This window comes from Phacochoerus africanus, chromosome 13 (assembly GCF_016906955.1).
Source record: "Phacochoerus africanus isolate WHEZ1 chromosome 13, ROS_Pafr_v1, whole genome shotgun sequence".
Lineage (NCBI taxonomy): Eukaryota > Metazoa > Chordata > Mammalia > Artiodactyla > Suidae > Phacochoerus > Phacochoerus africanus.
Genome location: NC_062556.1, coordinates 67,932,230 through 67,943,069, shown reverse-complemented (window position 1 = coordinate 67,943,069; position 10,840 = coordinate 67,932,230).

Here is a 10,840-nt window from a genome sequence, read left to right as displayed (position 1 = left end):
TGACTTAAAACAATAATGGACTCCCACAGTCCGGGAGGCTAAAAGTTCAAAATCAAGGCAATCCGGGGCTGGTTCCTCCTGAGGCTGTGAGGGAGAACTCGGCCCCCGCCTCTCCGAGCTCCCGGCGACTGGCAGCATTCTCCGGCTTAGGGCACCATCCTGACCTCTGCCTCCATCTTCGCCTGATGTTCTCCTCGTGTGTCTCCATTGTCATGTGGCATTTTCTTGTTCTTTTTTTATTTTTTTTTGGGCTGCACCTGCAGCATATGGAGGTTCCCTGGCTAGGGGCTGAACTGCAGCTGCAGCTGCTGGCCTACATCACAGCTCATGTCAACACCGGATCCTTAACCCACTGAGCTGAGCCTGGGATTGAACCCATGTCCTCAGGATACTAGTCTTGTTTGTTATCACTGCGCCACAGTGGGAACTCTCCAGGTGGCATTTTCTTCTCTTCCTAAGGACCTGGTCATCCTGGATTAGGCCCACCCTAGTGACCTCACCTGAACTTGACCACACCTGCGAAGACCCTCTCCCATTAAGGCCATGCACACAGGTATTGGGGGTAAGGGTGTCACCCTAGCGTGTGGGGGTGACGAAAGTCCAACTCATCACACCCGCCCTTTCTGAGCACCCCCTCTTTCCAGACACTCTTCTGAGTCTCACCCTACCCCCTGAGCCCTCCCAGCTCTGAGCCCCTGTAACCACATCAGAGCCCCACGGCCAAGGTGAGACTTGGAGGGAGGCGTAAATGGTCTGCCTTAAATGCTAGGTGGGTAAAAAATAAAGCCACGGTCACGGTTTGTTTTTCAGGTCCAGTCGAAATACTCCCATGTTCAGGTGGAACCGTCAGAGTGACCCCCTGGGAGGGTCCCCTCCCCTGCGTGTGGGAGCTTCGTCCAGAGGAAGGCACAGGCCCAGGGGGCCCTGTAGGTCGGGGCTCTATAGCGAGGTCCCCGAGTCCCAATCCTGGGGCGTGGGCAAGCAGCAAGGCGTCCGGGAGATTCTACCCTTGGGTGGAAGGTCTCGTGACGACTTCTAAGAATTTTAGTCACTTGACATTTTCAGGAGGAAGAGCAGAGAGTTTCATAAATGTCGTTTGTAGGTGCCCAAATGCTCCTGCAGGTGCTTGGCTTTCTCCAGAAAGCACGTGTCCACTGAGAAGTCCTCTTCCTCGGCATCGCCACACGCCGCAAGTCAACCACTGCCCAGCTTTCACTACGGTTTTCCTTCTCACCTCGCCAAGGGACAGCACGCGGGACAGGCACAGAGATGAAGTCCCTCTGGCGGTGCGGGGGTTGAGGGCAGCCAGGCTCAGGACTGGCCACACACATCCCTCACGACAGGGACGCCCTGGTTCCTCTGCCCTTCAAAGCTGGTTTGGGAGTTCCCTTGCGGTGCAGCAGGTTAGGGATCTGGCATTGTTGCAGCTGTGGTGTGGGTTTTGATCCTGGCCCAGGAACTTCCACGTGCTTGGGGTGAGGCCGAAAAAAAACAACCCCCAAAACCCCCCAAAAAGCTGGCTTGCCACTTGCGGTTCCCAAGAGGAGGGGCGGCTGGGCCACGCAGGGGAGCAGTGGGGGAGGGAGGGTCCCGGGGCAGAGGGAGGGGGCGAACATGGGCAGGAGCTTTTCCCGTGGGTCTCTCGGGAAAGGCAGGGCAGGCTGACGACTGGCTGGTGAGGGTCGCCGTGGGGGCTGTTTCCCCGGCCTGCTTCTTGGCCCCGCGGTGCCCGGTGCCCGTGGACAGCGGCCTGGAATGTGAGTCTGATAGAGGAGGTGCGGACGCTCAGGGCCCCGGGTGGGAGGTTGGCACTCGGACAGTGCACTCAGGGGTCCTTTACCATCTCAGGAACTGGCTACGGAGGCCAAGGTGCAAAAGCCCAGGGCGAGGAGCGCACGAGGGAGAGGGCCAAGCGGTCTGAGGAGGGGCCTTGCGTTTGGGGACAGAAGCCAGATGTTGGGGGGCTGAGAAGCTGGCCACAGCAAGGGTCCCCATGTGTTTGGAGAAGGAGGCAGAGGGGATGGGGGTGGGGATGGGGCTTTTTCGCCCAGAGAGAACTTGTGATGGTTGGAATCTTTTTGTTGTTGTTGTTGCTATTTCTTGGGCCGCTCCCGCAGCATATGGAGGTTCCCAGGCTAGGGGTTGAATCGGAGCTGTAGCCACCGGCCTACGCCAGAGCCACAGCAACGCGGGATCCGAGCCGCGTCTGCAACCTCACCACAGCGTCTGCAACCTACACCACAGCTCAGGGCAACGCCGGATCGTTAACCCACTGAGCAAGGGCAGGGACCGAACCCGCAACCTCATGGTTCCTAGTCGGATTCGTTAACCACTGCGCCACGACGGGAACTCCCTGATGGTTGGAATCTTGAGGGGAGAGACCAGAGAAGAGAGGCCGCTGATGACAGAGGCGCAGGCAGGAGATGGGGTGGCGCCATCCGGGGGCAGCTGCTGCTCTGAGACACACTCTGGGGGAGGAGAGAGGGGCGGGCAGGGGTGGCGCCTCTGTCCTCCACCCCGACTCTCTTCTGGTCACTTCCAGACCGAGCTCAGCCAGTGCGGTCACACAGTATGAACTGTTTCCAAGTCTTTTCTATTCGTGTTCAAAACCAGATCACGGCTTGTTGTCAGTATCCTGGCACGTAAAGAATATCCCGCACATACGGTGGTAACAGTTTAGGAAGCCGGTCCACGCTCCCCTGGCACCCTGTGAGGTGGGCAGAGCCGGGCAGGAAGCCAGCCCATCCCTGTCTCACAGCTGAGGGGGCCCGAGGGTGGTGTCTGGGGAACCAGCCTTGTTCACACGCCCGGCCTCCTGCCCTGCGGGTCCGTGGGTCCAGTTCTACCCGGGCTGGAAAGTGCCCTGCCTCCTTTCCGCCCCAGCGAGCAGCCTCGCGTGGAGGGCGTGGAGGTGTGTTCTGCCAGCAGGCGCGTCCTTTCACGTCGGCCCCACGGGATGTGTCACTGGGTGAATCGCGCCCCAACCCCATTCACGGGCTGAGGCCCTGATGCCGGGTCCCCCGAATGGGGCTGTATCTGGAGACGGTCTTTCAGATGAGGTCATCAGGTCCTAACCCACTGGGACTGCTGTCTTTCTGAGAAGAGAGCAGAGAGTTCCTGTGTGGCTCAGAGGGTGAAGTAAGGATCCAGTGTTGTCACTGCAGTGGCTCAGGTCTCTGCTGTGGCATGGGTTCGATCCCTGGCCTGGGTACATCCACATGCTGCAGGTGCGGTCAAAACAAAGGAAAAGCAAAAAAACAAAAAACGAAACAAAAAAAACCCAAGAGGGAATGAGGACCCAGGGGCCCACAGAGGGAAGACCAGGTGAAGCCGAGAAGGTGGCCACGTCCCAGCCAAGGAGGGGGGCTTCAGAGGAAACCAACCCTGCCAACACCTTGACCTCAGACTTCTAACCTCCAGAGCTGGGAGGAAATGAGGCCGTCCAGTCTGCCGGCTTCCTTACGGCAGCCTCAGCAAACTGACGTCAGTTTCTTCTCCTCTCTGCCAGATTTAAGGAAACCACGTGGATCCTGGTCTCCCTTCAAAGTTCACACCTCCTACCATCTGCTGACAGAATGACAGAAGCCCAAAGAGAGTAAATGTTATTATTCCCATCAGCTTCCTCAGGCACCTCCAAGAACTGAAAATGTTACAGTTAAAGGGAGTGTGGTGTTTGGGCTGTGCGTGAGCCTGTGGTCGAGCCTTCCAGAAGGTCAGGTGACCCCAGAACGTAGGGCCAAGCGGAGGCTGGAGCAGTGGGAGGAGCGGGGACGCCCGCAGTGCCGCGTGTACACAGGTCAGGTGGCCGCGCTTTCTCTCGCTCGGTCAAGTTGATGACCCAGTTTAAGGGGCAGCCTTCCTGCAGTGCCCTGTCCATCCACGGCCTGAAGATGATTTTCCCAGCTTGCTCCACGGCCTCCTGCGCTGAGCCCACTCATCATCTCTCTGGTTGCATCCCTGTGCTCATCTTCTACATTCACAGAGGGTTCTGCTTCCTCGTGTGGGGACGTGACAGAGGGACCCACGGCAACGGAGGTCCTTTCCTCAGACACTCCCGCAGCAGCCCTGCCGCCGAGCTCGTGAAAGCAGCCGACTCAGGAACCGGGAAGGAGGTGGAGGTCAGGTCCCTAGAAGCACCTTCCGTGGGGAACGTGGGCTTGAGCTCAAAACATCTCGCCTCAGTTGTTATCAAAATTAAATGATTACGTAAAGTGAAACGTGTAAAGACAAAAAGGAAGAGGTGTTTCGATAAGAACTAAGTTGAACGCTTTGGAGAGTTTGAGAAAGATGACTTGCTGTACTTAGTCTTCGGAGGCACCTTCACACTGTTCTCCATAGTGGCTGTCCCAGCTCACATTCCCACCGACAGTGCAGGAGGGTTCCCTGTCCTCCGCACCCGCTCCAGCATGTGTCATTTGTAGACTTATTAACGATGGCCGTTCGGACTGGTGTCTGTGGTTTGACGTGCATTTCTCTAACGACTAGGGAGGGCGACCATTTCTCCACGTCCCTGTTGGCCTCCATAAGTCTTCTTTGGAGAAATGCCTGTTCAGGTCTTCTGCCCATTTTTCAATTGGGTTGTTTGTTTTTTTTGCTGTTGAGTTGTATGAGGTGTTTGTATATTTTGGAGATTAAGCCCTTGTTGGTTGCATTGTTTGAAACTATTTCCTCCCATTCCATAGGTGGTTTTTCTATTTTGTTTTGTTTTGTTTTTTTTTAATGGTTTCCTTTGCTGTGCAAAAGCTTTTAAATTTGATTAGGTTCCATTGGTTTCTTTTTGTTTTTATTTCTACTGCTTTTGGAGACTGACCTAAGAAAATATTTGTATGGTTCCATATGATCCAGCAATGCCATTCCTGTGCATATATCCAGACAAAACTTTAATTGAAAAAGACACATTCACCCAAGTGTTCACTGCAGCACTATTCACAAGAGCCAAGGCATGGAAACAACCTAAATGTCCATTGACAGATGAATGGATTAGAAAATGTGGTACATGTACACAATGGCATACTACTCAGCCATAAAAAGAACAAAATAATGCCACTTCCAGCAACATGGATGGAACTAGAGACTCTCATATGAAGTGAAGTAAGTCAGAAAGAGAAGGACAAATGCCACATGATATCACTTTTATCTAGAATCTAATATACGGCACAAATGAACCTGTCTACAGAAAAGAAACAAACTCATGGACTTGGAGAACAGACTTGTGGTTACCAAGGGAGAGGGGGAGGGAGTGGGATGACTGGGAGTTTGGGGTTAGCAGATGCAAACTATTGCATTTGGAGTGGATAAACAATGAGATCCTGCTGTGTAGCCCAGGGAACTATATCTAGTCACTTGTGATGGAACATGATAAAGATAATGTGAGAAAAAGAATGTATATATATGTATAACTGGGGCACTTTGCTGTACAGCAAAAGTTGACAGAACATTGTAAATCAACTATAATAACAAAGTAAAAAAAAAAGATGACTTCAAACCTGCTGTCAAAATAGATGTGAGTGTAACATTTATGGGATGTTTGGAAAAATGTTAAAATTCAAGATGACACACAATCTGATTGCTTTGCTGAGTTCTGGGGCTAACTTTAAAAAACCTAAACTGGAATTCGTAAATGATGCAATATGGGTACGGACAATGAAAGAGAAATTTCTAATCATTGATTATTACATTATATCATATTATAATATATTATATTATCAGCAATTTTTAAAAAAGGCCTTGGTAACAGTAACACCAGAAGATTAGTGAATTAATCACATTGACATGTTTTAACCTAAAATATTTAATATATGGGCCTCTGTGTATATGTATATGTGTACACACACACACACACACACACACACACACACTCACACACACGGATCTTCCCTGGCTTACGATAAACCCATTGAAAATAGCCTAAGTCGAAATGCACTGATACACCTAAGCTACCAAACACCACGGCTTAGCCACACCTACCTTAAACACGCTTGGAACACTTACACTAGCCTACAGCTGGGCAGATCACCTAACACAAAGTCGATTTTCTTTTCTTTTTAGGGCCACACCTGTGGCACATGGAAGTTCCCAGGCTAGCGGTTGAATGGGAGATGCAGCTGCAGGCCTATGCCACAGCCATACCAGATCCGAGGTGCATCTATGACCTACTCTGAGGCTTTCGGCAACAGTGAATCCTTAACCCACTGAGTGAGGCCAGGGATCAAACCTGCATCCTCGTGGACACTATGTCAGGTTCTTAACCCGTTGAGCTATAGCAGGAACTCCTTTTTAAAAAAGTGTTAAGTATCTCATGTAATTTACTGAATACTGTACTGACCATGAAAAACGGAATGGTTGTCTGGGCGCACAGTGGTTGTAAGCGTATCAGTTGTTGACCCTCGTGATCACGTGACTGAGCAGGAGCTGTGGCTGCCGCCACCCAGCATCACGAGAGAGGATTGGACTGAAAAGAATATTGCCAACCTAGAAAAATTCAAAATTCAAAGTATGGTTTCTACTGAATGCATGTTACTTTTACATCCTCCTAACATCGAACAATTCTAAGTTAAACCACCATAAATTGAGGCTCATCTGTGGTACATGTTTTGCATTTTGCCATGTGTTTTACTATTGACTACCAGTTCCCAGCCTAGGAGAGCCTAGGAAAGAGAGCTTTTGGCATGTGCCATTTATTTTATTTTATTTTTCTTTTTTTTCTTAGGGCTGCACGCGAGGCATATGGGGGTTCCCAGGCTAGGGGTCGAACTGGAGCAACAGCTGCTGGCCTACACCACAGCCACAGCAACACAGGATTTGAGCCATGTCTGCAACCTATACCACAGCTCATGGCAACGCCGGATCCTTAACCCACTGAGGGAGGCCAGGGATCGAACCTGCATTCTCATGGATACCAGTCAAGTTTATTCACCACTGAGCCGCAATGGGAACTCCTGCCATTTACTATAAATTAGTGCTGCAATACTGTGTGGTTCATAAGAAATTCATGTTTTGTCATTCCGGTGACCAAACTTATTTCTCATATATATTTGGTTTTCATCCACAATCCCTGGCTTTGGAATGTTCTAAGTGGCGGAAATGACGTAGGTGTCTTTCGTTACATGAATGAGGTGATTTTTGGAAGCACCTAAGGATGGGGGTGGATAGCCAGGAGAACTATATGATTAGAGGGTTGGAACTTTCCGACACATTCCCCGACCTTCAAATGCCAACAGCTCGCAATTCAATCAAGCGCACTTCTGCAATGAAGCCTCCATAAAAACCCCAAAGGACCGGGTTTGGACAGCTCCCGGGCTGGTGAACTGGTGGAGGTTTGGGAAGAGTGGAGCCCAGGGAGAGCCTGGAAGCTCCTCGCCCCTCCCCTGCCCCTACACACCCCTCCCTCGGGCCATGGATCCTATCCTTTCGCACCTTCTAAAATAAATCAGTAAGCTAGTGAGCAAATGGGTTTTCCTGAGTCTGTGAGCTGTTCTTGCAGATTCATCAAACTCGGGAGAAAGTGGTGGGAACTCTGATTTATAGCCAGTCGGTCAGAAGTACAGGCGACAACCTGGGCTTCTCACTGGCCTCTGAAGAGGGGGCATCGTGTGGGACTGAGCCCTCACCTGTGGCATCTGATTCTATCTCCAGGGAGACAGTGTCAGAACCGAGTTGAAGTCCTGGACACCTTACTGGCATCTGAGACTTGTTTGTTGGGGTGGGGAAGCCTCCACACACGATAGAATTGGGGCCAGGACCCCTTTAGAGTGGCCTCCCCCGCAGGGGGCAGGGGAGGCACATGAGGGAAGCCTGGGCAGAGCCCTTGCCCACAGGGGGTTTCTCATGGTGATTCCAGCCCTTAGGCGTGAGGCGGCCAGCGCAGGATCACGGCATTTGTTGAATCGCCGGTCCCTTGAGCATCACTGAGCTCAGGTTCTGGGAGGATCCCTGGAGGGCTGGGCCTTGTTCTGAAACACTGCACCCTGCTCTGTGGGGTGCTGGCCACTGGCCCCAGGAACCAGCCTCTCTCCCAGTCCCAGCAGATCTGTGTCCCACCCGAGGCCCTTCTGGACCCCTGCGTGGTTAGGCTGGGAGCATACATGGGGCCAAGGTGCATTAATTCCCACCCAAACCACAAGCCTTGCCATACATCACAGTCCAGGGACAGCCTGGGTCTGGCAATCTGAGGATATGGATGGAAGGTATAGAGTTTGGGACTGTGGAGGAAACTCCTGCATCCAAGGTCAGGTCTGAGGACAGGTTGTGCCCTCCCCAGGGCCCACTAGGGGCTCAGCTGAAGTGTCTTGGCGGTGAAATGAGGGGAACAGTAAGAGCAGTTCCCCAAGGATGTACCTGCACACACCTGCAGACACAAGGTCTGCACCTGTAGCATATGGAAGTTCCCAGGCCAGGGATGGAAATTGTGCTGTACTTCCAGCCTGTGCCACAGCTACTACAGCGACATGGGACACTTAACCCGCTGCATCACAAGGGAATTTCTGCAAGCCCTTGACGGGGGATGAGAGATTTCTTTGGAGGGCTTCAACTTTTTAATGACCATTTCATAATACAAAAGATTCCCGCTGGGAGGAAGAAAACTTTCCTCTGCCTTTCAAGGTCCTTCTGGCTGGTCTAAGAATTAACCTGACTTGAGACAGAGACAATAAAATTTAGCTTTGTACATATGGGAAACCCCGCCTACATGAGAAGGTCAGAAATCCCTACATATATGAAAGGCACAGCGCCACACGGGTCATAGGCGCTCTAGCTGCCATCCTAGCTGAGGAAGCAGGGGGTGGCTGGGCGCTTCCGAGGACAGGATCACAGGAAGAGCAGAGATGCTGGGTCGCCAGACGTTCACCCTGACATACAGCTGGGGCTCCCTCAATAAAATTTATCTCTGGTGATACCTCTTTCCTGGGAAAAATTCCCCAATTTAAATTCTTCTAGGTGGTTAGGGGAAGAGAAGTGGTTTCCACTGAACCCAGGGTGGCAACTGCCTAGAGCTCAAAACAATCCACATGCAAGAGCAGCACATTTGGGGAGGCTCATTCTGAACCCTGACACCATGCATAGTATTTATGCAAGATATTTTATTTTTTGTCTTTTTGTCTTTTTAGGGCCGCACCTGACGCATACGGAGGTTCCCAGGCTAGGGGTCGAACTGGAGCTATAGCTGCCAGCCTACACCACAGCCACAGCAACACAGGATCTGAGCTGCGTCTCCGACTTACACCACAGCTCATGGCAACACCGGATCCTTAACCCACTGAGCGAGGCCAGGGATCGAACCTGCAACCTCATGGTTCCTAGTCGGATTCATTTCCACTGCACTATGATGGGAACTCCTATTTTATTTTTATTATTATTATTTTTATAGCCGCACCGGCAGCGTATGGAAGTTCCCACACTAGGGGTCAAATCTGAGTTGCAGCTTCTGGCCTACACCACAGCCATAGCAACGCCAGGTCCTAGCTGCATCTGTGACCTACACCGCAGCTTGTGGCAACGCTGGATCCCTAACTCACTGAGAGAGGCAAGGGATCGAACCTGCGTCCTCATGGATACTAGTCGGGGTCTTAACCCGCTGAGCCACGAGGGGAACTCCTCTATGTGAGATACTTAAAACAAGAGGGAAACAGATCCCTACACACCCAGGCCCCCTCCTCATCTGTCTGCTTCCTTTCTCTGCTCAAAGCAATGGCATCCTCAAATTTGTTTTCAGCATTTTGGAGTGGTTTTGAGCTCCGAATTTAGACACTTCATAAATATTTAAAACGGCCCCTCACGCAAACAATCAGAAATAAGACAGGCTGGGGGTGGCTGTTGGGCTTTATTTGCGGCTCTGCTCACATTGGGGCCGCCCACTCTCCCGAGGGGGCTGGTTGGCTTTTTAGTTGTTTGCTTGACTGTTTTCGTTAAAAATATCAGTGCGCTTTCCCCCTTTAAATAGGTCCTCACGGCACCAGCAGGTGTTGAGGTCACACTGATCTCTGCAGATTTAAACCGGAAGGGACCCAGCCTGCTGAGGAGGAGCCCTGGCCCACTGTTCTGAGAAGACCTCTGAGCCTGGCCGCTCGGTGCATGAGGCTGGGGTCGGTCACAGGATATGGAGATAAGGGTTTACACAAGAGCTGTAACACAGTACTCGGCCCAGCATCAGTACATGCTCTCACAGCAAATACCAACCAAGCCCCCAGCTCTCAGGGTAGCAGGGCAAAACCGACCTCGGTCCCCTGGGAAGAATGACGTGGACATCTTGGAGGACAGAAAAGCCAGCTGCCTGGGGCAGGGGGGTCAGAGGAGGCCAAGAGGCACGGAGTTGGGACCCCCTTTTCCACCACAGGGACCCTCTGAAAACCCCTCCTCTTTTGTGCCAGCCTGCAGCTGAGGGGGAGGCGGTCACAGGGCTTAGCTGACAGCCACAACTTCGCACTGAACTCACATGCTAGGTGCGGAATGAGGGGCCTACGGAGGCTCAGGGGTGGACACCAGGGACCCAAGGTGATGGGTTAAAGGGCCCAGAGATGCTGAGTCCAGTTTGCCCTTAAGGTTCCAAGTCAAAAAGTGGACTTGTCCTTAATGCCCGCCTACGCCCCTGGGGAGACACTGCATCGCCACCAACGTTCCTGGGAAGCCTGGTCTGGGGGTTAACATCCTGAACTTGAATCTCTGCAGTGTTCGGAGAGCAGCCGCCGTTTCTCAGGAGCATGCTGGGAGATGGGAGCAGCCTGGGGAGAGCGGGCTGGGCCTGGCTTTGGGCACGTTTAGCGGTTTGGAAAGAAATTCTGGCCCCACACGGAGGAATCCTGGCCTCTCGCAGTAAGAGAGGGGGGGCCCGCAGCAGCCCTCAGAG